This window comes from Phasianus colchicus, chromosome 8 (assembly GCF_987193195.1).
Source record: "Phasianus colchicus chromosome 8, bPhaCol1.hap1.1, whole genome shotgun sequence".
In the NCBI taxonomy this organism is placed as follows: domain Eukaryota; kingdom Metazoa; phylum Chordata; class Aves; order Galliformes; family Phasianidae; genus Phasianus; species Phasianus colchicus.
This window is the reverse complement of record NC_143443.1, coordinates 35,531,920-35,559,158: the sequence shown is the minus strand read 5'-3', so window position 1 is coordinate 35,559,158 and position 27,239 is coordinate 35,531,920. Positions and strand designations below refer to the sequence as shown.

At 52.0% G+C, this 27,239-nt stretch overlaps 1 protein-coding gene across 6 annotated transcripts in view; it reads right to left on the bottom strand.

Moving 5' to 3' along the window:
* Window positions 1-3,611: 3,611 nt before the first annotated feature.
* PWWP2B (PWWP domain containing 2B) overlaps window positions 3,612-27,239 on the bottom strand; it is a 37,903-nt gene continuing 14,275 nt past the window's right edge. Inside the window, exons 3-4 of one of the 6 annotated variants that reach the window (XR_016468905.1) lie at window positions 7,321-11,052; window positions 3,612-6,552 (exon numbers count right to left, since the gene is read on the bottom strand). The gene's annotated coding sequence lies outside the window, so the exon portion shown is untranslated. Of the gene's footprint in view, window positions 11,053-23,532; window positions 26,994-27,239 lie in introns of those variants that run through there. The other 5 variants (XR_016468904.1, XR_016468906.1, XR_016468903.1 and 2 more) reach the window with 5 other exon arrangements.

The following is a 27,239-nucleotide window of genomic DNA, read 5'->3' as shown; positions in this document are numbered from 1 at the left end:
TCTCCATAGGTGAGCAATTGGTAACAACATAAGTGAACAACCTACAACTATAGAGGGGGTTGTTGGCAAAACACTTGAACTCAGGTTCTGTGAGTCCCAAGCCCAACGTGATAATGCTAGATAGTTTTATGTGAGATAGAGCTGTTTCTATGGGGAAAATTTTCATCATATGCAGAGCTCTCAGAAAAGCTCCAGGTCCTTGAAACACGGGCAAGCAATGATGTACACTGTGACAGGTGAGCCAGCATTGATCTCTGCTGCTCTTTAAATCTGCTGAGCAATGGGAGCACATCTCCTGCTTCCTCCCCCGAGGAGATCGTGTTTCTCACCACTGCTGCTCATTTAGTTTGGCAGAAGCACTGAGGAACATGCTGTCTGCTTCCACCTGTGGGCAGGCTGTTCATGCTCCACGGCCAGCCAGAATCCCAGTCTTCCTGTTACAGTTAACCTGCTATATTGGTCTCTGATGGGCAGTGTTATTTCAACAAATTACAGCTCTGCCTGAGCAGAACCTTCCTGGCAGACCTTCCTGAGCAGCGTGGTGCAGCACGCTCGTATCACAGACCATTTACAACTTTTGCATTATTTGTGGTGTAAGAGGGATCCCATTCACCTGTGCCTGCATGGGCTCACAGAGACTCGCAGTGTGCTGCACAACGAAGGACGAAAATGCTGCTCCTGCAGAGGAAATGTTTCCAACATCACTTAACACCAGCTTCCAAAGAAGACGTTCCGGAGGTGTCTGAGGTAACGCTGCCAGCTGCAGGGCCACGGAGAGGGTGGAAATGGACTTTAGTTTACGCACAATAAAGAAGAGTTAAATCTGGAACGAAATGCTCATCCAGGATGGCAGGCGGGCACAGCAGTGCTGCACACGGCGCTGCAGAGCTCCTGAGAACCCAGCGGAGTCCCACTGAGCGCGCACAAAGCTGTCATCAGAGCTGAACATCCTGCCGAAGTCCCAATATCATAACACAGAATCGTATGTAAGCATGTGGCTACGCTTCTCGTTTCCACCTGACATGGGATTTCATTAACACTCTGCAGTTCTGTGTGTCACGGGAATGTAGGATAACACATATGCTTTTATGCTTTTAAAATCAAAATTGCGGTGAGCAGAAAAGGACTGCTGTGCCATTCAGGTGGAGGAATGGACTCGTGCAGTGGGTGAACCTCCTTCCCAGCAGCGATCCCAGCAGCACAAGCAGCCACGGATTTAAAGCTCACTGCTCTGCTGTCAAAGTTCTGAAGTACTTTTCTGTTTCCCCAAAGAGGACAAACCTATTGGAACCTGAGCTGTGGTGTGTGAGCAGAGCAGTGGCCCTACAGCACGAGGTGCCTGTCCTCAGGCACACAGCGTGATCTGCCTCCAGGCTGCGGGTGGGTTTCTGGACAGAGCTATGATTAGTAGACTTCCAGCCTCTCACCCTCCTGCAGAAGCCCATTTTTAATTCTCTGTGCTGCCCTGTGGCTGCCAATCTCATGCATGGAGAGGAAAACAAGGAGGTCCCCTGAGAGGTGTGCTGCTGCTCCTGCTTCACAGACCTGAGCAAATAGTGGTGGCTGAAGACACGGCAGCACGAAACACAGCTTTGCTTCTGGTTCCAGAAACTGCTCCAGACTGCATGCAGCGTCCAGAAGCTTCGGTGGAGTTTTGCACGGCAAACGCACTGAGCAGCAGGCAGAGCTGCAGCCACAGCTCCCCGTGTCGGCATTTTACCGACGCTGCTCACTGCCACTCCGTGCTCTGGGGAGAGCAGTGGAGCAGAGCAGAGGTCGGCAGCCCCTGCATCCCCACACAGTGCTTGGGTCTGGAGCACTTCATGCCCTGTGTGTGCATGGAGACTTCATTAGCTTTGGTCTTCAGCACGACGTGCCAATAGTGATTACAGTTATTAAAACCTGCTGAGCGATGAACGCGCTGTTGCTGCTGACAGATCTCCTCAGGCCAACCTTTCCTCCACAACACGGAGTGCTGCCACGTCTCTGCAGGGCCGCCCCATGCTGGGGGAAGTGCCGGCAGAGCAGCTGGCAACACTCGGGATGCTGCCAGAGCCCAAAGCTTCACCTTCTGCCCCTCGCTGATAACAGCTCCCGGGTATTTAGGCAGGAGGACATTTGCTGCCCTCAGCGTTCTCCAGCTGACCGTGCAGGGGAGGAAAGCAGTGTTCTGCTGCATCGCATCGGCTCGCTGCATGCCTGGGCGGCGCCACCAGCTGCACAGAGCTCCTCACACTGAGAGGCAGCTGGTGTCTGAGCAGCCCACAGGAAACATGTCACCAGCAGCTGGAAATGGAAATATCCAAACAGGCAGCAAAGGCTCTGGGAGCTTTGCTGTCTGAAGGGCTGCAGGCACTGCAACATTGCGACTGCAATGAACTGATGTGCAGTTCCCAAACCTGCAGGACCTGCATGTGCTGGAGTGGGGGTGGGCAAAGCCCCGTCCTGAAATGCAGAGAGTATACAGTTAAAGCTGTGTTTGTTCTTCCTCTTAAAGAGGCAGCAGCGGTCCAGGTAAATGTCTGGGGTACTAAGAGGACGGTGCTGTGGTTTTTGTGAGCCGGGAGTATCACAGAGCAAAAGAAAAGAAAGTGAATTTTTCCTCATTTTCCTTGCGTCACAGAGGCTTGATCTCACCTCCTTCTGAGTAAACACGCTGACATCATTCAAACTCCAGAAATAAAATGTTTTGTCTTGCTTTACAGCAGCCATTCCCTCATTTTGCAAACTCCTTGTACTCTCAGAAGCGTTCGTTCAGCTCTCAGTGACCTCGTGGTGAAGCCTGCTGCCATCCCAGCGGCACACGCACTTCTCAGAGCTGTGTGCCCCGCACACAGACCGCTCAGCCGGTCACGCACTGCAGTCCCGGTGAAACCCTGCATTTCCTGCCTGAATTTTGCCACCATTCTGAGCTCAGCAATTACAACCCGTGTATGACGGGGCAAACTTGCCAGCATCCCCATCCCCAGCAGCCCCATCCCCAGCTGCAGGCCCAGCACCCCCGTGGCCCCGTGGCTGCGGGAGCCCAGCTGGCCTGGCAGCGCCTGCAAAGGTCAGGGTGTGCCTGTCTAAATAGCACGTCCTTCCTTTGTGTACACATTCTTCTGTGCTTTCCAAAGATCTTCAGTCTTTGTCCCGGCTCATTAAAACGTAGCACTGCGAGCCGTGTTTGCGCTCACCCAGCGCAGTGCATCGCCGCGGCGCTTTGTGCCACCAGCTGCTGCTGCTGCCGGGAGTCCCTGCGCGATTTTTCCATGCAACGCAGCCGTTTGCACACTGAGCACTGCCAGAGGGAGGGACGATTGCGTTTTAAAGCACGCATCACCTCAGTTTAAGTTCGTCTTTCTGGCAGGATTCTCACCGAAGAACTTCTGTCCCAATTCCTCTGGAGAGCCACAGTTCGGTAACCGCCAGAGCGACAGCCGGAGAGCTTCTCGAAGCCAGCAGGCGCGCGGGGCGCCGCGCATCCGAGAGCGGCGCTGAGTCGCGCCCCGCGCGCCCCGCGGAGGAATCGCTCATCTCCGCCACGCGGCGCTGCTCCGCCGGCAGGGGGCGCTGCGCGGCGCGCGGCTCCTGATCGCCAGCAGGGGGCGCCCGAGGGCGGGGCGGTGCGCGTGTGCTGCTCCTGGTGCGCGTGTGCGCTGCAAGCATCGCTGGCTTGGAACGCTGCTGAGTTGTAATCCCAGAGCACAGGCACGCCTGAAACACCGTGAGTTTTTAACCGCTGCCTTTCTTCGGAATCCATCCCGATTACCAGGTGCAGAACGGCAGCTGCAGCTCCAATCTTGATCCTGTTCAACGCCCAGGAACTGCCGTGAAAAATGTCAGTTTATGTTGAAAAAGCTCCTCTGAATTCCTGCTGCTGCCCTGGTCTGGGGTTACCTGGTTCTCAGTGCTCTCATGGCACAAGTGCACAGGTCAGGGTTGAATGTGTTCCTCTTTGCATGTGCACGTAACTTCACAAACGAGTTACAAACCCAAAGATGGCCACAAGTTGCACTCTGTATCTGGGGCAGCCACGTCACCTCATTTAAAAACTTCATTCTGCAGCTGCAACTTAATGGTTTAATATCCACAGCAAGCAGTTTTCTTGTAAATTAATAACATGAAATCTAGATTAAATAAGATTGCTTACATTTGAGCTCCTTACCTTCCTAGTGTGATTTTAGAGCAGGAAATGTTATAGCTTGGAATCTCATGAAAAAGGATTTATAACAGTCAACGATTAGCACATCAGTGCACCAGGTTGCAGCAAAATTGACTCGGGCTTTGTCTGCCTGGCTGTGATTCACCCATGTGCACGCAAGCAGCCAGAAGTTCAGGCCCAAAGGCAGTGATGGGCTGCCCTGGGAACAACACAGCGTGGGGTCTGGGGGCACTGGGTGCAGGGAGGCTGCGGGCGGCTGGCCTGGTGGCCTCATCTGCCCTCGTGCTGGGGCTGCCCTGCGCTCACATCCCTGCGACTTGCCGTGCTCATCCTGGAGGTGTCTGCTGCTGGCAGCTCCTGCAGCACCAGGGCCGGTCAGCGGGCCCAGCTCACGGCTGCGGTGGGGCTGCTGGGACTGAAAAAGGTGGGAATGCATTTCACGACAGTCACAGCTTATATATCGAGCATCCTACGGTGCCAAAATGCAGAGGCAGCACATTCTGACGTGAGCTTTAGTCCCGAGGGCTGACCGTGCCCACCCCCTGCAGGACAAATGCTGCAGGGAGTTCAGCGAAGGGACTTCTTCCTCGGCAGATCTTCCCACCAGTGATGAAATCCTCTACCAACCACTCCCTGTCCTCCACCACACCTACGTGATTTCTGATCTCTTAAATACTAAAAGAAAATGTAGCGAAGCAGGGTTCCTTGTGCTACTTTGAAAATACAGCCAACAGCCTGGTGTCATTCCCTGATTCTCTTCACAGAATCCAGCCGGTGAAATAAGAGCCCTTATTTACACACAGCCGTTTGCTGATTTTTTCTCCAAAGCACCCCCAAGTCCTCATGAGAGCTGCCCTGCGAGGGCCCTCACCCTCAGGCAGCTGCAGTTTGCCACAGTGAGAACTGGAGTTACGTGCTGGTAGTGCCAGCTTTGGGAAGGCACCCCTGAACTGCAGGATATCTTCTATCCGCTGATGGTTTCTGTCAGTAGGGGAGCTGACACCTGGCGTCTGTGAGCTGCGATGCGAGCGGGCTGTTTGTTCCCAGGAGCTGCACGGGGGCACTCAGCCTCTCGCTGGGAAACAGGCCAGAATCCTCCCATCCAGGGTGTTCCAGTTAGTCAGCACGTTCAGATTTGTTCTCTAGCAGGAATGATGCACAGACAGCAGCAGTGCTGCAGTAAGCGCAGATTGCAGCACAGCAAGCGGTGCAGCTCCAGTGCTGGGGAGCCCAGGGGTGAGCAGCACCCTGAGCCCTCACAGGGATGGCAGTCTGTATGTGCTGGGCAGGCGACAGCTGCCTGTTTCCTGTGCTCCTGGCACTGCTCAGCGCAGCTTCGTGGCAGGCAGCACACACAGCCTCACAGCAGGGCTCCCTACCACTCAGCCCCTGCCCTGCCTGCATCCCAGGGCCATTAACAGAATGGAACAGGCATGGTCTGGCCAGATGGCTCAGTTCTGTCAATGAATCCACCCACTGCAGCACTGTCTCAGACTTGTAGGAGATGAGGACGAGGAGCTCTGCAGCTGTGCTCACCCACCCCAGGGGATGCTGGTGACCATGCATCACCGTGTCACGCTGTGAGGTGGCACAGTGCCCAGGACTCTGCAGCTTTGCAGATCAGTTACTGCTTCCTCGGTGTCCTGCACTCAGTGAGCCAGATCTCCCACCTGGCCTCCATGTGCAGAGCCCCGTGCTGTGCCAGTCTCCAATGCAGCAAGGCTGTTCTCTGACATTCTCCAAGGGTTTTAGTTCTGCAGAGCAGGGAAAGCCAACACAGAAGAGGACAGTATGCAGAGGGATTCCTTTGTACTTAAGAGGTACTGACACTGAGCAGTGATACTATGATCCATGACAAATGCATTGCTGGGGCTCAAAAAAATATTTAGATAAATTCAGTCTTTCAGTAGAAAAAAAAAAAAAAAGCTACAGAAACGTACAGAAACATGAAGTAAAGTAGGCGTAGAGAATTAGAGCAGGTGGGTTCACCAGGCAGGTGTCCTGCATTGCAAAGCCACTGCTCACTGTCCGCAGTGCAGCTGCCCGCCTCGATGCCCATCACAGCAATCGCGGTAACAGCACGGCCAGCCTGGGCACACTGAGCTGTGCTGATGGAGGGCCACGGTTTGGCAGGGCACTGCTGCTGTGCCTCCTGTGAAAGGGCATTCTGGGTTGGGTCAGGCACACCTGTGGCAGGCATGGGGTGTGATGGGGATCCTGCAGCACCACTGGGATGGAATGAAACTGGCCCTGGCCTTGGGTAAGAGGGTGTGGGAGCAGGGAAGGGTACGTGGGCTGAGCAGGGACATTGGGGCTTATCTGTGTCATTGAGGTTCCTCTTTCTCTCCTCCTCTTCCTCGCACTGGCATACAGCTGCCCCAGCCCTCACCAGAGCAGAGCCCCACCTGGAAGGAAAAAGCCTGCACTGAAACACCGCCCCTGGGCCATGGCACAACTGGGCATCCTGGTTTAGGGGCCCGGTTTGGGGCCTGCTTTGCAGGGGGGTTGGACTCAATGATCTCTGGAGGTCCCTTCCAGCCCCTACAATTCTGTGGTTCTGTGATCTGCAGCCAAGGGCTGAGCAGCAAAGATTACTTCACAGCCAGAAGCTGTGCAGCCAGGGGCACCTCAGCACAGCAGCAGCTGCAGCCCGGCACTGACACTGCATCAGCTCCTGACTGAGCCATCAGAAGTCAAAAAGGCCATCCAAGAGTTAAGGCTCAACAAAGCTACAATAAATATTATGCAGATGTTTATTACGGTGACATTTCAACAAGGAAATCCTCCTGTCCGCACAGCACAGGAAGCAGTCCCCCTGGGATAAGCACACCCAGCAGACAGACAGACAAAGACCACTTGGCAGCAGGACGGCTGCATGCTGGGTGTGGGTCACCTCCGTGCTGCAGTGGCTGCAGGGACACTTGCACGGCCCAGAGCAGCTGTGCTGCAGATGCAGTGCAGCTGTCTGCCACGTGCTGCAGGGCATTATGAACTCCCTTTTACAGGGACTTTATCACACAGTGTGCCACTGCATCTCAGCTGAACTCCTCATCTGCCCCTTCCAGGTGAGGGATCCCCAGCTCAGCTCAGTGGGCAGCTACTGACCCAAAGCAGGAAGATGCACAGTTGTTATTATCATTTAAACTAATGCAACAGCAGATGCCATTCCTTACCTTTTTGTAAAACGCTGAGGTGAGCTCAGTCCACATAAAATGCAATTCCTATTTTCCCACTGCATTGCTGACTTTAACAAACTTGCTAATGTTCTAGGGATCGAGTTCCTCTTGCAGTGTTAGCTCAGCAGCACAGCATGGAGCAGAGCCAGCCAGAGTGTGCTCTGCACATTAGTCAAGCCACAAATTAACTCCTCTTCTTGAGTCCCGACACCAGGAGCCACACAGAGAGGGCACAGGGCAGTGGGTACAGACGGCACCAGCAAAAGTTGCTTCTTGCCACCAGGAGGAAACATTTCCCAGTGAGAGCCATCAGCCACTGTACAGCATCCCCTGGGTGAGGGCCCCCAGTGCCAGAGGATTTCGGGGTGCAAAGGACTGGGTGAGCCCTGGCATGTCCTCCCATGACGGCTGGGATGGCAGGCTCCCCTCCACCAGGGCTGTGCTGCAGATCCACAGGTCAGGCTGCAGTGCAGTCCCATGTACGTTCTGAAATGTGTCAGAAGAAAGAAAAGAAAGAAAATGCCTCTCCTTGTGCTGAGATATAGGGCATGCAGGGTGCCCATGGATCAGCCCCCTTGCCTGCCTGCTTCTGCTACTGCTCTGTGCCTGCTCCTGCCCTGAAGAGTTGCCGGTATTTCCTTCACTGGCACACGGTGAGCTGCCTTGGGCGTCAGCATGGCAAGGAAAGAGTTAATGCAGACAGACAATGGAATTCGCTGTGGGAAATGTTATTAATTTGGCATTTGATTTATGCAGAGTCAGGTGAGAAGCTGGGGCACTGAGCAGCTTGACCTGAGGGCCTGAGCTCAAAAACCAGCTAAGGAGCTATCCTGCTACTCTGAAGTCTCAAATTCAAACGCTAATTTTAAATCTCTCATTTCAAAATACCATTTCAGAAGCACAATTTAGGGAAAGCTGCCCCCTCCAGCTGAAATAATTTCAGGGACAAATGGTGCCACTGACTGCAGCGGTGACGACACGGGAGCTGAACAAGAGGTAACAAATGGCACACTGTGTGCTGTCTGCGTCTGGAGAGGAGCAACCCCACAGCTCTGCACCACATCCTGTGTGCGAAAAGCACTGCAGGCAATGGGTGGTGCTGCAGAGCGAGCGCCATCCGAAACGCAGGGAAAGCACTGCTGGACTCTGGCTAATCAACTCCTGTTGGAAACTGAATTTGTACTGACTGGGAACATCTAATGATGGAGATTAATACCAGGCAATGACTACAAACTGTGCAGCACTTGTTTGCAGACAGTGGCTTTTCACATACGAGGTGCTACATTGCCAATTCCCAAAGGGTAAAAAATAAAGTATTCTGATACCTGGACAATTCCAGAACATTCTGGACAAAGTGCTGTAGCAGATGATCTGCAGCCTCCCTCTAGAGGTGCCGTATGATGTCACACTCAGTGCCAGGTACCCCGGTGTCACATCCCCACACCCACTCGTGTCAGCTGTGCGTGGCTCTGTCCTCCCCCAGGCATCTCCACCAGCTCCCAGGGCCTTCTGGCTGGTTGCTCCCCCTTCCCTGCTCCCAGCTCCCTCCCTTCTCTGGGCTCACACGGCAAGGCATGACAACCCTCAGGTAAGCTTCAGTACCACTTCATGAAATACCCAGAGACAGAACTTAAAGCCTTCCCCAGACATGCTTACCTCGCTGCCTTTCACCAAGCAGCGCTCCATGTATTCGATGTTCTCTTCTCAAACACTCTATTTGCTTTCTTTAGACTCAAATGCACAAGGAACAAGAAAACTTGTGTGATAGCCATTCCTTTTTCCTGACTCAGTATGGATGGGGGAAGCTCTCCGCTGTGTGGGCTGGGAGTTCACTGTCTGTCCATCTAGGGGCCGAATGCAGCCCTGCACAGTGATACGCCTTCTTCCTTTGGCCCAGACCCCACTCACCTGTCTCTGGCTCAGGATCTCGACTTTGGGTGGCACAAAGTTCCGATCTCTGCCAACAGCTGGGCAGCACGTATGTCCTAGGGGAGGAGAGGCAGGGTGGGCTTCTCTTTGTTGGCGTTTCACATTTTGGAGCTATCCTCACAGGTTTGGTTATACGAAGAATGATGGTTGCCTCTAACAACAGACTGTGAAGCAGTAAATGATTTACGAGGAAGCTTTGCAGGGTGAGCAGCCCTACAGCAGCCAGGCAACACCTGCAGTGGGACGAGCAGCTCCTGCACTCTGCTGCTGCTGTGCACAGAGAGGCGACGCGGTGCAGTGCTGCTGGACACGGGATGTGTGCGTTGTGCTCTGCTGCAGCTTGCCACGTGTGTCAGTGCACAAGCAGGACATGATGTTTCCTTGCTTTTTTTTCCTGTTATTGGTCAGAAGCCATCATTGCAGTCTGTGCACATACAAAGAGAAGCAGATGGGAATCAAAGCTCTTCTGATATATGACTGTCGTACTAATAAGGAGATTGCTACAGCCTGTTAGATGCACACAGGACGTAGCGCTTTGAACACCATGCTGAGGGCTGTGTGGGCTCCATGCGGGATACCAGAGCTCCTCGAGCACACCTCTCCTGGCAAGAGCCTCTGATTAACACATGGCTGCCATCGATGAAAAGAAATGCTGCACCTGTGGCTATTTGCATTCTGTTCCACTGTTTCACTTCACTCTTCACCAAAAAAATTACCATTATTTTAATTTCAAACAATCCATACAAAATATCTGTCTGTACACACCAAGGTACGTTGCTTCCAGCTAACCACTCATAAATATTCATTAGAGAATTATAGAGCTATTAATGAGGGTAACTGCTGAGGAGCATTCATTAGCTGTCTTCCACAAGAAATGAAATTTGCATTTTTCAGTGTGGAAATCAGCTTTGTGAAATGGCACCTTGAATGGCAACAAAATTCAATGTAAGGCAGTGAGCACGCAGTCACTGTCGGGGTGCTGTGGGCTGTGCAGCTGAGGCACTTCATGGAGATGACAGAAAATGCTTTTCGTAAACCTTAACTGGAATCACAGAATCCTTCAGGTTGGAAAAGACCTCTGAGATCAGCTCTGTGCCACACTGGCTGTCTCTGTGCGTTTCCTGGTCTGAGCACAGGGACACGCTTCTCCCAAAATCACGGTGGCATGGAGACGCCTCTGCCAGTAACTGTGATTCATCCTGAGTCGCATACTGAGGTCACTGCCTTCATGTTTCCTCTGATTAATTTCCCAGCAGGACACACTGCAGTGCTGTATGGGACAAGCTCATGTTTCCATGGCACAAGTGACCACAGTCCCACAGGAGGTACCTCCGGGTCCCATACGGCCAGGCCAGAGTGCCTGCAGTGACAGCAGGTGGGGAATGGAGCTCCCATGGAGCTGGTGATTGTCCTACAGCTGCAGCTAATGGAAACACACAGGAGAATCCCAGGGGAGTGCCTATTGGGTAGAGCAATTATTGCTCAGCCTGAAAGGCAAGACGGGAATCACATTCCCTAATGCCTCTCCTAAAGCATAATTCAATAATTAATAGTTGCTCTTTGGCACTTGTATGGTAAAATAATGGCATTGGAGAATGGGGAATGCAGAGCAGCCTGAGGTTCCCCTCAGCGGTGATCATTCATAACAGAAGAGCTTTTACCCAAGAAATGAGAAGTTTCTGGATTTCAGGTGGGATTCACAGCCACAGCCAGGTGAACGGGCCACAGAGGCATCCACAAAGCCGACCTGCTTGTTGCAGCCTGGGCTCCACCTGTCTCCAGCAGAGAGCTCCTGGGGACCTGTAACAGGAGACAGAATGTCAGAAACCAGCACGGGAGGTGGAGCCTCTTCCTCAAGGCTTCTGGGTGCTGCAGAGCAGTGCTAGGCTGCAGGAGGCTGCAGAGAGCCGAGGTCCCGTTCTGCTGCCCCCGCATTGGCCCTGGGTTACTTCTCCAAAATGGTGATGCATTGGCACAGCTGCCCAGGGGTGGGGAGTCCCCGTCCGTGGAGGTGTTCAGACCCGCAGGATGTGGCACTGACTCAGCACTGAATTCGCTCTTTAGAAACATAAACCAGCGCTGAGTGGGGGTCATGCACGTGAGGAGATACAGACATTCCTCCTTCCCATGGGTGAATCAACATCCATCCATCCACATGTGATGAATTGGAATTGCATTTTGCTTTGTTCAGATGTCTTGGAGGTGAGTTTGAAGCTGCCTGTGCCAGGGGTGAGCCCCAGGTGGAAAGCCCAGCCCGAAGCCTTGGGACAAGAGCCGGCAGGCACACAGGATGCTGAGGGCTTATCCTAAATGCATGGAAATTACAGAACACTTTCTGATTTTCATGAGTGATTCATGGTTCTTACTATTTTGGGCAGACCTTTTGAAGTCATCAGCATGGTTCCGCAACAGATTCCACTCCCCAAACCTTTGGCCAGATGTTGAAACACCAAACGCATCTGACCCATGGATCTCCTTTGCTTCCTCTCTTCCTGAACATGATGTTATCTTCTCTCTGGTTTCAGACGGTGGAAGCACTCAGCAATTGGGATGAGATCCCGCTCAGCACGCTGCTGGCAGCTGCGCCGTGGGATGCTGTGGTGCTGTGCTGCCTGCAGGCACTGCACCAGCCTGGAGCGAGCACTGCGTTCAGCATCACCACAAAGCACAGCCCTCGTGGCTGACATTGGATTAAATCAGTGACAAAGTAACAGATTTAGCTGGACCTAATGTAAAGTTTTAGCACAATATGGATGAAGACACTGGAACTGGACAGTGAACTTGTCCCAGCCATGTGGCACTGAGGCCTCCCACCAGGAATGCTGTGGGATGTGCGGGAGGAGCCAGCGCTGGTCCCAAATATGTCCCTGTGGTGCCGCTGTCCTGATGTTCTCATTGGGAACACGGTTCAATTGCAGCATTCATAATGGAGTACCGCTTCACTGGGCCATACCAACACACAGTTCCTGCCACAAGCTCCCAGCAGCAGTCCGTGGCACAGCCTTGTTAATTGCTGTCCCTGCTCACCACACCGCCACTGAGCAGCATTAGGGCCACAGGCAGCATGGGGCAGCCAGCAGCACAGGGATTTTGGTGCTGCCAAACCATGCCAGTGTCCGTAGCAGACCAGGCACAGCATGCACACATGTGTTTGCATAAGAGAGGAGGAAGGAGAACATCTCCATTATTAGGGAGGAATGTTTCTGGCACAGCCTTTGTGCAGCTCAGCAACCCCTGGTGCAGCAGGCAGACATCGCTGGTGCTTCCCAGCCACACACCTCCCGTGTGGGAGCGGCTTCCCGTCAGGCTGGTTTCAGGCCGGTTTCAGGCTCTCCCCACTTTCCATCACCCCACCCTGACGCACTGCTGTGCAGTTGGTAGCACTGCACATGCTCTAAGCAGGGCTGCTGCTCGGCTGTCACTGTGCAAGGGAGTGTCGGGGAATTCCCCGCGTGATTCAGGTGTGACCTCCACACTCACATCCAGGCTGTGCCACCCTGAGCTGAGATTTTCCATCTCCCCTCTGTGCGGTGTAGCACCTTGACCCCTCCTGGCTGCTCTCCACAGCCCCAGCCGGGAACACAGCAGCACCCCAGTGTGAGAGCTGCAAGCACCCTAGTGTTCCTGCCCAGGGAGGCAGAAAACATGGAAGAGAAACCTTGAAAGCCACAACACCCACATGCTACAGCCCTGGGGCTCTGCTGGAAGGGACACTGCATCTCTTTGACATCTCATGCATGAGAGGGGTGAAACAAAGCTCTGAATATTGCAGCACAAAGTGCAGCAATGAGGGCTGACCCTGCACACTCTGTGCTCAGTGCAGCATGCCCTGCAACTGGCAGCCTGGAGCCTGCAGCTCAGCACTGCACTGCTGAAGGGCACAGGCTTGGCATGCACCCCAAGCTCTGCTCTCCTCAAGTGCTGGGAGCACACTGCTCCATCCTCACACAGCACTGGGAGGAGCACACTGCTCCACCCTCACACAGTGAAGGTCCCACTGCTGCCAGGCGCTGCACAGTGTGCACTGATCACATGGGCCCTGGGAACGGGGGTTCATTTTTAGTTGGTTCTCCTCCCGCTGCAGTCTCCCCTGGCTCAGTCTGTCAGTGCACTGCTCTGACACCAGCAGTAGGCACAGAAATCATTGGTTACACAACCCCTGACACGGCAACAGTGGGGGAACACAGCACAAAGGGAACTGCTTATAGCAGAGAGAACGAGGTAAAGGCTTCTGCTGTGCAAATGGGAGTTGAAAACAAAAACAGAGCTCCGACAGAGGCCTCCAGTGTTGTCCTCACCCGCGCTGGGAGCTCCGTGCACGGAGCAGGGCCAGCACCATGCTACCAGCAGCAATGGGGATGCTGCGGTCACCCTGGGCAGCGCGGTGCCTGCAAACCCCGCAGGTGGTGCAGCTGACACGGAGGTATGCCTGCTGCGTTCCCATTCTCTTGGTCTGTTTGAAGCTGGCATGAATCAAGTCAGAGGGTTAATCCCCACCTCGCAGACACGGGGAACAATGCCATGCTAATACTTTCCCGTGGACTTGCTAATTCGACTTTTCTTTTCTGGAGACATCAAAGCAGGATCCTGCAGAAGAGAACTTCCTCATGAGCACAGAGAAAAAGGAAATCACTCATTTAGTGGAAAGGATGCAGACATACCAAAGGGAAACATTTCCATTTTCTTTTTATAGCTCTGAAAAACTTAAAAGGGTGCATTCCCTAAAGCCTGTGTTCATCGCAGAGAAATGGAGCTCTGGGCCCTTCCGCACAGCTGCCCTGTTCTCTGGCCCTGTCAATAAGAGCACTGATAAAATGAATGGAGCATCATTTTGTCGCTCACAGTGCTGCACCATATTGTTTGAAAAGAGAGGAAGGGAGCCAGGAGGAAACAAAGGACATGTGGAGAGCCCAACACAAAGGTCGGAGGAGATTTCCTGAGCACCCAGCAGCTCTGCGTCCTGTGACCCATCCCAGAGAACTCCGGTGTGCCCCACCAGGGCGCACTGCTCCACCTCAGGCACCCTGCACAACTTTGGCCAGACAGACCTCCAGAGGAAGCCTCGAGTTAATTACGTTAATGACAAACAATGCGCACACAATAGCTCTGCATACAGATCTGTCCTGCCCCCACCTGCTGCTGGCTGTGCTCTGCTGCCCGTCCTCCCACAGGCACCAGCAGGTTCTGCTGAGCACTGTGGGGCTGCCAGGAGGCTGCAGACACTTCAACTCCAAAGTCAGCACCAAGTAAAGCTCTCATCGCATATGCAGGGAAGACAAAAAGTCCCCGGGCCTACAAGGATGGGAGGAGCGAGGCCGAGCAATTCCTTCACTTCACTACATCTGCAAAGGAGCAGTGAGGGAGCCAGGGCTGCATGGGGCTTCTTGCTGCCCTGCTGGTGGTGGCAGAGCAGTGAAACCATCAGACGTGGTTCCATTTCCTGCAGCTAAGAACAAGCCTGTTGTCCACGGGTTTGCTGGAGCTTTTCCTACCCTCGGCTTTTATCCAACACAGTTTAGAAGTCGTAGCCTGTGGAACTGCTGGGCAGCTCAGAGATGTTCCTGCCTCTCGGTAGCACAGGGCTTTGTGGGCTGCCAGCACCTGGGAATGCCCACCAAGGACTTGGGCTGCCCTGGGAGCAGCAGTGCCCCCAGCACAGTGCTGGGCCTGCAGAGGGGCTCCCCGACTTTTGCTTCCCCAGGCCCCACAGCCAGCACATCGCCAGCTGCGCCGCCACAGCCGTGTGAGGAGCCCTGCACGGCCCTGCAGGGACTGCTCACTTTTATGGCACATCTGTGGGTGACGGCTGCCCGGCGGCCTCACAGGGAAGCACCGAGCAGCCACACGAAGCCAGGGGAGCCACACAGCTGCAGCTGCACATGGCCACGGTTTTCCTTCTATCCCAGCCAAGCTATTTGCTTAAATCTTCTGCAATGTATTCCTGAGATACAGTGCACTAGGGAAAGAACATTTCTTGGCTCCAAATGTACTGACCTTCCAATTTGCACTTGGCCACTTGAAAAGTACCATTGCTAATTATTATTATTAGTGCATCAAAGGAAGAGTGCTCAGTTTTAACCATTAGATTTAACTAAGAAAGAAGAGTAACTCAAAGCCTTGAAAAGTTGCGTGGAATTCCATTGTGAGCCTTTCAAAAATTACCAGAAAAATCAGCCTAAGAACATGTCATCCCACCTGAGAATGCTCTGATCTTTTAGCTCAGTTGATGTCTCCTTGGAAATCAATAGATGTCCAAGAAAAAGTATCAGTGTGCCACACACGTCGTTATGTGTTCATCGTGTAATGCAGAAACCTGAATAAAAATATCTATTAAGCCAAGTGGAAAATTCTAATTGCAAATCAGCGTGCTTTAAGCAAGGTACACACCTGGAAACTGCCTCGTAAAAAGCCAGCTCTGCAGTTCCCCCCAGGCCATCAGTGCTCTCTGTACGTGTCACAAATGTGCAATGTGCAGAAATCTGTTGCTACCTCTGGAAATAAAACCCGCAGCCTGTTTGGCCACTGCGCACCCAGAGCTCAAAATAACACTTGTGGAGAGCTGCAGCACCAGGGCGGGCTGCGGCACGGGACAGCCAGGGACAAACACACCTTATCTATAAATACATCAGCAAACACACACAGGCTCCAGCTCCAACACGGGCGCTTTGTGAGCAGCTGCAGGGAGCAGAGAAATAACAGCGGCTGGGGGAGGGCAGCCCCAGGTGTGGGGCGCAGTGCTGGGCACGTCCTGGTGGGCTCGGGCCCCCTGCCTCCCTCTGGCTCTGATGGCAGTTGGACACTACCGCTGTTTCTACAGGTAATTATTACACAGTAGTTGAGGACTCCAGCAATGGTACAACATCAGCACGTGCTCTGAGTGCTCTTCACAGTGTACGCTTTCTCCTGAGTCAGTGTCCAGGCACGTATGTCAGCTATATGCTGTATTAACGAGGGCTTCCCTAACCCTCTGTTCCGAGTGCTCCCCTCAGAACAGCTTTAATGCCTGAGGTTGACCTCACAGTGTGCTCAGGCCCCAGTGCCCCGCACTCAGCTCCCTTATGGGGCACTGACAGAGGCAGGCACCTCCCAGGCACACAGCAGGGACTCTGTCAGGCCCACACCTGCTCTGTTTGCCATCAGGGAGCATCAGCACACAGAGGCACCAGCGCTGGGATTAGCGCTGCTGTCCTGACTCCTGTGTCACCCCATGGGCAGCCTGCATGGTGTGCACAGCCACAGCTGCACACACAGAGCTGCTCACTGCAGCCCTGCCTCAGCAGCAGCTGTGCCCTTTGGACACCCGGACACAGCGTGCAGAGCACGAGGTGTGCAGAAGGGATGGCATGGTGCTGCCCTGCTCCCAGCCCTCCTGCTGACCGTGCCCAGAACCCAGCAGGGATGGTGTGCAGCAGGGCTTGCTCTGCCTTGGGCTGGGATTTGCTCTGGCCTCTTGGTCGCTCCTCGCACAACCTTGTTTCACAGCATTTTTGCCTCCATCGCTGTGTGCTGTTCTTCTGGGCATGCCTCATTTCTCACAATTTAGTTTCTGACCATCTCCAGGTGATCTGCACCTAGCTAAGGACTGAAGACATTGAGGATGCCTGGAAGTCACAGGCACCTTCTGCCCGCACAGAGCTCCCTGCAGCCACTGCAAGGTCCAGAGCCCTGCTCAGTGCTGCAGGTCAGCCTAACCCCATCCCACCACCAGGGCAGCAGGGCGGACTCAGCCCCCAGCCCCACAGGCACAGCTCAGACCTACTGACAACAGGGGCGTCTCCTCCATCATCAGCGTCGGATGTGAGCCTCCAGAACGTCCTCTAGACAGGAAGAAACATACTGGGCAGGAATGTGTTTCTTATTTTGTTCCCTCTGCATGACCTCAGCTCTTTTCATTTTCTGTTTCTCTGCACTGCTATGCATCTTCAGCCAGCAGAGACCCCAGCCCTTCTGTCTTTGTAAAGCCCATGTCCCAGCCTTCTGCTGGCTCTGTTCCTATGCAGCACCATGTCCCTTCGGGCTCCCCCATCCTTCCCATAACACCAGGTGGCAGGGACAGTCAGCATGCTTCGTCAGAGATGGGTTTTCTTTTGCATCTGATGCAAATACTTCCAAAATGAATGATGACTGTATCCGGAAATTCCTAGATGATGAAAGCCCTGACTTCTGGCCACGGCACTCCTTCCCACTGGGAGATAACTACAGGACCAGTGTTGCAGTGACAGGCTATGCGTATGGGCAATGAATTGAGTTTGCTGACTTGTAGCAAAGAGAAAAACACACAGACCTGCACAAGAAATGCTCTTCTACACAAAATGTTTTTCCTTGTCTCTATAAGAGACAACAGTAATTCATAATAAAGGAAATGCTAAGCATGTCACACAGAAAAGTGTGTCATAACCACCACCATTGTGTGAGCACCTGATTGTAACTGGCTGATGGCAACTAATCCCCAGTACTGTTGTGGGAGGAGGGAAAAACGTCAATTACAGCTGATAATTAACGCCTGTGATGTTCAGAATGGTTTCGCATTGAAATAAGGATGAATTAAATTTAGGTACAGAGCTGTGCAGTGGGAGCACTACTGTGTCTCCTTTGGGTAGGGCTGGAGGCTGGGGACAGCAGAGCAGTGAGGACAGCAACGCCAGAGAGTAGCGTCATTAAGCCAAGCAAGCATTAGCCTCATGAGCTGCTTACAGTCCGAACACAGGAGATAGCACTGAGCACCTCAGGGAGCTGCTGACGTGCCTTGCTATGCCTGCCGTTGCACGCTGCGCACAGCCCAGATGCACACAGCATGGCAGTCAGTGGGTGCGCGGTGTCCTGTGCCTCGTGCTCCCCTTTGCTGCACTACATAAAGCACAAAGCAGCTCCTCTGACAAACCTGACTGTTATGGTGCTGGCAGAAGACTGCAGGCAGTACAGTGGTGGCTCTGAGCCAGCCCTGCTATCTGACTGACCGCTGTGTGCTGCTGGAGGCCATGTTCTCTAGGTCCCTGAGCACAGCAGACCCATGGATCTGGCCCCACCTATGAGTTCCAGCACGCCACCCTTCTCCCCCCCAAAAAAACTGCACAGTGCTCCCTGACAAGGAGCTCACCCCATCAGCCCTCCTGTTCCATTGGTGCAGCTCAGCAGCCACCGCTGCCCAGTATGGTCTGAGGATGCTGAGCCAAGGCTTCAGGAACCAGGTGCCTCTGCACTCTCTCTTATGCTTGTGTGTTTGCTTATGCCACACAGAGCAGAACAAGTCACTGATGCTCCTTTGGCACAAGTGCTGTGGCTGCATTCCTGTTTTTACAGTCTCAGCAAGGCAGTAAAATTAAGCAGAAGGAAGAGCTGCATTTGCTACCTGGAAACCAGGTGTGCGAGGCAGTAAGACATACACAAGCAGCAAGCAGGCAGTGTGCATTCAGTAGCACTGGGGTGGTGGGGTGGTTGCGGGACGGGCAACCAACGTGCGTGCAGCAGGGTGGGCACCAAAGCTGTGTCCATGCACCTGAGAAGCCTTCCTCACAGACTGCCACACCTCAGGGCTGGAGCTCCTCGTTCCAATGACAAAACAGATGCTTCTAAAAGAACTCTTTGGGATGGTAAGTCCATAATTAAAAAAGATGGGAGCACTTCAGGTGCAGTGTTTTCCCCATATGCTGGCTGCTGCTGCTGCCTCCTCAGTGCGTACCCACTGCAGCCGGCACCACGACCACACAGCGGCAGGCAGGGCCGAGGGCAGGGCAGCGTGAGCACGGGGAGCTGGGATCAAGCTGTGCTGGGCATCTGCTTCTTGCGGAGGAGGGCTCTCAGGTGGAGGCCCTGGGCACCAACGTGTAAAAATAAAGTGGCAGCATTAACGCAGCTTTTAGCAATCATCTGTAAGCCAGTCCAGTGACTATATTACATAGTGAGTATTTTCTTTTTCATTTAGAAGTTTGGGGGTTTTTTGTTTGTTTTTTAAGAAAGAGGTGACATACATAGAAAAGCAAAACAGATGTTTCCAAAGGCAGTTATTGCCCACATCCCTACTCGTATTTCTTGAAATTGAGGCAATTTTTCTACCAAAAAGCGTTTCATATGTCAGGGGCAGAAAGCTGGGGCCAAGCCATAGAGCATCTCTTGGTAGCTGACAACATCCAGCACCAGAAAGACAATGTTACTGATATATTAATGTAAACCTCATCTTTAGTTCCAGTCTGTGAAAATGCCACTGGGAAAGCACGGGTATGGTTCTTGGCATACATGTGAGTCCTACAAGGAGAATGAAAGCAGAGTCTCATAGGCCAGACATCCCAACCCCCCTGCCCTCCTTCAGGGGACTGCTGGGATGGAGGCTGGGGAGAAACCCTGTGACTCCCAATGCACCAACACAGCAACGGATGGGGAACTGCCGGCACAGTGCGTATGGCAGCAACAACTTCTGCAAAATCCCTCATAGTAACGTGGTAAGCAGCTGAGCTCAGAAACCAGCAAAGAGATAAGACAGTAATAAACTGTCCAGTTTTAATGCAGAACATGGAAAAGTGAAATTCATTTAAATACTGAAAGAGGAAACTCGAGTGCTCAAAACTTGAGGGCTCGAGTGCACCCTCAGCAAGTTTGCTGATGACACCAAGCTGAGCTGTGTGGTTGACACATTAGAAGGAAGTGAAGCCACACAGAAGGACCTGGACAAACTCAAAAGGTGGGACTGTGTGAACCTAATGAGGTTCAACATAGTGATGTGCAAGGTTTTGCACTTGGGCCAGAGTGATCCCAGATACATACAGATTGGGTGAAGAACTCCTTGAGAGTAACCCTGAAGAGAAGGACCTGGAGGTGCTGGTGAATGAAAAATTGTAGATGAGCCAGCAGTGTGCCCTTTCATCTCAGAAGGCCAGTGGTATCCTGGGCTCCATCAGCAGAGGGGTGGCCAGCAGGGACAGGGAGGTGATTGTCCCTCTCTTCTCTGCCCTTGTGAGGCCCCATCTGCAGTACTGTGTCCAGGTCAGGGGCCCCCAGTACAGGAGAGATGTGGAGCTATTGGAGAGGGTCCAGAGGAGGGCCAAAGATGATCAGAGGGCTGGAGCACCTCTCCTACAAAGACAGGATGAGGGAGCTGGGCTTGTTCAGCCTAGAGAAGAGAAGGCTGCAGGGAGATCTCATTGCAGCCTTCCAGTACTTGAAAGAGGATTATAAACGGAGGGGAATTAACTTTTAACAAGAGTAGATAGTGATAAAACAAGGAAGAATGGTTTTAAGTTCAAGGAGGGAAGATTTCGATTGGATGTCAGGGGGAAGTTCTTTACAGAGAGAGTGGTGAGGTACTGGAACAGGCTGCCCAGAAAGGTTGTGGATGCCCCGTCCCTGGAGCCATTTAAGACCAGGTTGGATGGGCTCTGGGCAGCTTGGTCTAGTGCCTGACCTGGAGGTTGGTGGCCCTGCCTGTGGCAGGGGGTTGGAACTTGATGATCCTTGGAGTTCTTTCCAACCCAAGCCATTCTATGATTCTATGAAACAAAGCCCACAGGATGATTCTCAAAAAGGTTTAGTCCTGTGGAACTCCACAAGGTACCGTGTTGCAAAGGAAACCTTTGGAAGAGAGCATAAACCCTTCAGTGGTGGAATCGAGCAGTCAGTGTGCTCCAGGTTCCTAATAAGCCATGTGTCTGGGTACCCACCTCAGCAAGAGATCACCTAGTGGTGACAAGGCTTTCTTCTGCACTCTCTGTAATATTTTCCCTAATAGCAGGTGGGTCAGGAGCCCTACAGCCTGGCACAGAACACTTGGGCAGCAGGGTCCCTAGAAACGGTGCCCAGTGGCAGTGTGTGGTGCCCAGCATGCCCAGAGGCCATTACCACTCCTGGACCAGGCAGTATAGCACAGGGAGAAAAAGAACAGTGTGGGTACAGTTTATGTGGTCCCCACCATCTGCATTCTCTGCACCCTCACATAGCTGAGCTTCATGTATGGGTCTAATCTCAGAGCACAGTGTTCCTCTGCGGCCAGCCCCTGGGAAGCAGCATGCACAGACACTGGTGGCACCGATCCCATGTATGCACTCTCCTTGCTGGAGAAGAGACCCAAATTCTAAAATTAAGTGCTCAGAATGAGCCCACTCTGTATCATTAGTCACTGAGTAATTCACAGCAGATCTAAGATTAGCTAATGAAGTCCAATGACTCATATGCCAATCCTCCCTGCCACTGGGAAAATTCCATTTTTCTGTACCAACAAAACTTCAGTTGTGCAAATTATAAATGAACACAGCTTGGAGAGGTCATGGCGACCTGAGGATGCCTATCTAGAACCCACTGGCACAGACTGTGCTGCCACTGGCAGCAGTGCATGCCTGTGCTCCCCGCAGCAGCACGTGGCTGCTCCCGCAGTGCCCAGCCCCACAACACCAGCCAGCACAACCCGAGCCCAAACCCCTCATTAGTTCACACCCATCAACTAATTAAAGCCATACCAATTCACTTCAGGCTTCAGCAAGCTATATCGCCGAGCAAAATTATGAGGTGGAGGAAAGTAATAAAGAGAATCAAAGCAGAAAGGATCCCTCACCCATAAGCCAGGAATAAATGCAAAACAAGCCCAAACTTCAGACACAGGCACTGCAGCGCCAGTGGGGCCAGCAGGGCAGCAGGGTGGAGCAGCAGCCAGACCCCAAGGCCAGGAAGGAGCCCCAGTGTCCTGCAGCATGAAAGCTTCACAACCACCCACCCTGGGTATAGTCGCCATCACAGTGCAGTTGCAGGTCCCTCCAAAATGCACAGCTGGGGCTTTGCTCAGTGTCCAGTTCAAATATTCTTTTCCAAATACGCTGTTTCAGGCCACGTTAGGTTTTGGTTAACGAAGCCTTTGGTATCTAATGCAAACCAGCTTACCGTTTATGTATTTTTTCCCAGAGAAATTAATTTTAAGAACAACTTGCCCAACCTTGAGTTTTATAATATGCACTTAAAAAATATATTCAGAAGAAAGCAAATACTTTCCATACAGGAGAGGCACTGGTTGGACGCCAGCAGCTTGCTCTTACTGGGCACCGCCAGTGCTGCTCAGAAATGCTCTGCTACCAGCAGTAATAAATCCTGGATAGTAGCAATCATCTAAGGATCCAGCAAAATCAGAAAACTGACAGACCAGCAGCTGCCTGTGGCCAGCAAAAGGCTGCTCCCACTTTCACAGGGGGCTGCTCATGGCCTCTTGCCCACCAAAGGCAGCTGCAGCCGCAGGGAAGGTCTGCGCTCCAGGACTGCAGCCGAGCCAGCAGGACATGCTAACACAAAGCACAGCTATAGCTGAATGTAGCCAGCTGGCCAGAAGGATGATTTTTTTCCCCCAGGGAGTGGTAGAGAACCCCGCAGAACCAGCCTGGTGCCAGCGGCCACTGAACCAGCATCTCAACACCCGTTACTGCCCGGCACACAGGATGCACAGGGCTGGGCAGGGCGCAGCTCAGCCCCCTCCTCCTGGCACCAACACCTCCAGCCTGCGGGACTACGGCAGAAAAAAGCTGAAATTCCACAAATCAGTTATGAAAAATGATTGCTTCGGGTCAACAGAAAGCGTGGGGAGTTCAGTTTACACCACAGAATGGTTGGTGTGGGTTTTCCTGCGGCCTGGCTGCCAGCGCCTTGCCACAGGACAGGGAGGGACGAGGTGGGGGCTGGCCCACGTTCCATGCCACGTACCTCCATGGGGGCCGGCACACAGCTGGGTGGGTGAGCCAGCAGCCGGTGATGGGAGACCACCAGCCCAAGCCCAAATGGCACCGTCACGGGGCATCCCACAGCTCACCAAGACACAGGTGCTGCTAAGCCAGGGCACTGCCGGGTTCATCAGAGCCAGCTGTATAACCAAATGACTTTCCAGTTCTATAAGACACCTCACTTGTCCCCTTCAGAGAGTGTGAACCCGCTGGGCAGAGCAGGACAGAGGCAGTTCTCACAGGGGTGCTGAGGGGCTCCCAGACCTCACAGCCTGCTCAAGATGTGTGAGATGTGAGGCTGAGGGAAGGTGGGTTGTGCAATCTAATCTGCAGATTCAGAATATTTGCAGAACGCCTTCTTACAAGGAAATAGTAATAGCTTTAGTAGTCAGAATAAAATATTGAAAAATCCCTACCCAAAATACACCAAAGAACAAACTCTGATTCTGCAGGCCCTACGCTTAGGAAATCAGCTGTTTGAGCTGAAGCACAGCTGTAGGGCTCAGGAGGAAACCTCCAAAACCGCAGCGTGGGGCAGAGGCAGCTATAAGAAGCCGTTAGTGTAACAGGAACTGAAATGAACTGAAGCAGCCCTACCATTTCCTAAAGCCACACGCAAGTTTTAGGATTATATGAAGGGAAACCTTAACAACTGAGCAAAAAGAACAGTGCCACCAGACGTAGGAACTGATTAGTGGTGTTCAATGGGTAACGCAGAACCCACTGGCAGAGAATACTGAAGACAACTTATTATCCTTGAAGAATTTCCACTTTTTTTTTTAGCCAAATAGAGCTTTGCTTTGTCAGAACAAAAGACTGAAGTAAGCTGTTCAGAACTTCATCATTACATACAACAGAGACTTCCACTTAACTTCTTAAAATCAGATAAGAAATGGAATACCAGTATGCTCTTGGCTTTTGCTTCTGCATTTGCTGCATAATTCTTATCACTTATCTGCATAATGGACAAGGCAAAAAGGCAATTTGCAGTGAGATTTTTTCTTTAAGCCTTGCCAAAACCAAAGAACAATCATTTCAGTGAGCCAGCTTCTTCAACTCCCGTCTGCAGATGGACAGCCATGCTTTGTGCCGGGATATTGCTTAAGGCTGGCGTGTAATCCACTCGCAGAGCTGAGCCTCGGGTTGAGGAAGGACACACACACAGGTCAGGCTGCTCAGGCCCCCTGAGGGCTATGTTCTGTTTACACTGAAACTCTGCAGCAGTGCGCAGCCAAGCAGCGTCCATCTGCTGACTCACCTGCAGCTCTTCGGGTTCACGCATCTGCTTCATCCCTTAAGCTGGCATTAACACAAACACGTGTCAGGTCCTGGCAGCGCAAGGATACAGAAAACAGTGTCACCAGATGCCATCCCGCAAGCCTTTGGGAAGGGCCATGGTCCCCCCCAGCCCCCAGAGGGCAGTGAGCCAGTCTGGGCTGTGCGATTGCTGACAGAGGGCCTGGACGTGCTCAGCACTGACAGGTTTCCCTTCAGCCCCCCAAGGCAGAATCAGGTGGTCGAAAGTATTTTTTGCATTGTGCAGGGCCCAGTGGCCTCAGGGATGTTCCACACAGGCACAGGGATGCAGCCCATCCCAAGATATGAAACATGCTCTGGGAAAACAGTGGGACACAAAGCTGGAGGCTCCAGTGTGAGTGCAGGGACTGCTCTGCACAGCACCGGCACAGCCCTCACTCTAACAGTGGCTGCCCAGGCACGTTGCCACTGCACCAACGTCTGGTGGGTGCTTATATGCAGCAGGGGTCGAAGTGCAGCACCACTTCATCGTGGGGAGGCGCCCGGACACCTGCACTGAGCAGCCCTACCCTGGGCACCGCAGCCAGCATCAAGGGAAGGACACTGGGCTCGATCTTACCTTCCCTATCTGTTCCATGTTGTTTGCAGCACTGACACAAGGATGGAGAACAGCTGCACTGAACACGAGGCCTCAGAACTCGAACCAGCAGGGAGTGAGACCCACAACGTGCGGCACCTGTGAGCTGTGCCTGGGGCACCTGGCACCCATCTGCAGATCCTAGCAGCTCCAGGTAGGCGCTTTTTCCGGACATGGGGGTTTTGCTTCTTTTCATTTTGCCCTTTTTTTTAAGCAGCCAGCAGGCTATCTGTAACTCCTATCAGCTAACTGCTGCCACTCTGCAGCCAGAAAGCTTTGCAACACATCTTGGCAGGGCATTTGTACAATGAAGAACTGTGTGAGCAGCAAACATAGAAATCACCTCACATAGCCACCAGCTAACCCTAAGCTTGAGAGGATGCTAGGAAAAAACAACAACAACAACAACAAACAGAAATTCCTCAAGACTGATTGATAAAGGCCAATCTGTTTTTTCCCATGAGTAGGAGCGCTCAGCATCCTTGCCAGCCACACATGTTGTTTTGGAGATGGGGACAGCAGATGCCCAGGTAAACAACTGCTTCTTAAAGGCTGTACACAAGGTGCAAGAACACATTCCTTCTCTATACACTGCTGTCTTTTTTTACATTTATTTCTGGAAAACAGGAAAATTATTTGTTTGCAGAGGTAGCCGAAATTGGCGTTGGGAGACAAATGTCCTATTTTAGCAGTGCATTTTAGTTTGCTTGTTTACCACAGCCTTTCAACAGTTTTAAGAGAAACATTTTTGACTGAATGCTCTTATCGAGACTGAGCAGAAGGGATTTTCTGGTGTTGGACTTTTCATGTTAAACTTTGTTGTTGTTATGCAGAAAGGGGAAGTTCGGATCTCTCTTGCTGACGTTCAAAATACCACATTATAACCAGCATAAATCAAGAAAACACAAGCTTCTATGTTTTCCTTTCCACTCGTTCTTTGAATTTGACAACAGTTCATCACAGTATTTGCTGCAACAGATTAAGAAGAAACAGGAAGTAAAATCTGTGCAATGGTTCTTCATCTAGAAGTTAATCTTCTAGCACACGCAGATGACATTTAACCTATCAGGGGCAACTCTGAACTCTTCTCAGAGCACCAGAATAACACATTATCAAATTCCTAGACCAGGACCTTTTTCCAGGGAAAACCTAGACAACTGTATGCCAAAAGAAATTAAGTGATATAGTTTCAAAGGTTTGATTACAGGTCACTTTGTTTGTAAACCACTTCTCCTGTAGAGTGGATAGGCTGCTTGCTTTCCGTTTTTCTTAAAGACTGCCAGTCACATCTGGTAATGTGTGAGAATGAGGACCTCTTCTATCCAACAGCACATGTTTAAGAGGCCTTATGCTTGCACTTGCTGACCAGAAGGTGTGGACACACAAGTTAGCTCATCCTTCAGTTGGTCCACCAGGCGGACAACTCACCTCCATGCACGTAGTGCAAGCAGACCAAAGCTGGGCTGCCCACGGCTTCAGGTGACTTCAGTACACTCTCTTAGGACACACAACCATCCAAATTACCCACTGACTGCTTGTTCCTGTACTTGTAAACATCAGTTCTCTCAGCTCTGCAGCAAATCACATTAAAAAGCTTTAACATATGCAATGACAGCCACATTGTTACGTGTTGCACATTTTCCAAGTTTTAATAGACACAAAAGTGAGTTCGCTGTATTTAAGACACTACAATGATTTCATTCTCTTGTATGTCTTGCTCCAATTACATTTCTCAGAGTACATAATGGAGTAAATGTTTGGTAGCTTTAAAATTAGAAGTGTGTGAAATCTGTAAGTAAAATAAGCAGCAGCATAATTTTTGGGATTTTATCAAGAATAGCTAACTTTTAGGTAATAAATACATTCCAAGTTGGTTTTTTTTTGCTGTTCTCCTAGTTCATTGCTGTATGACTTGTCAAATTCTCATCCTAGATTAAGAAATCCTTTTCTTTCCTGCCAGCCTCACACCAGAAGAGCCTCCTAGCTCCACGTCCCAGTGACTGTCACCTCTCCCAGATGATGATAAGCAGTGCAAGCTGACAAGGAAACCCGTCCTCCTGTCACGTGCATGGCAACCTCCCGCTTCTCCTGGGGAGCATGTCAGGATGTGTACAGACTTCGTGACATTCTAGGAGAACAGCTGTGCTCTTATCTTCTGTTACCTTGAAGAAAGTGAAAGAGGGAGAGGTTACTGCGAGAGGCACAGACTGAGCGACACTGGCTGTGAGGCACACGCTCCGGATTTTGGCTAAATATAGCCTGGCATTCTGCTGCTTCTAGCTTGCTCAGCAGGCAGAAACAGCAGCAGCAACAGCTTTGGAAGAAACTTGTCAAGTTAACAGATCTAAAGGAAGAGTGGGAATTTTCTCCAAGACAGACATGATATGAGTTCCAGAGATAATAAAAAT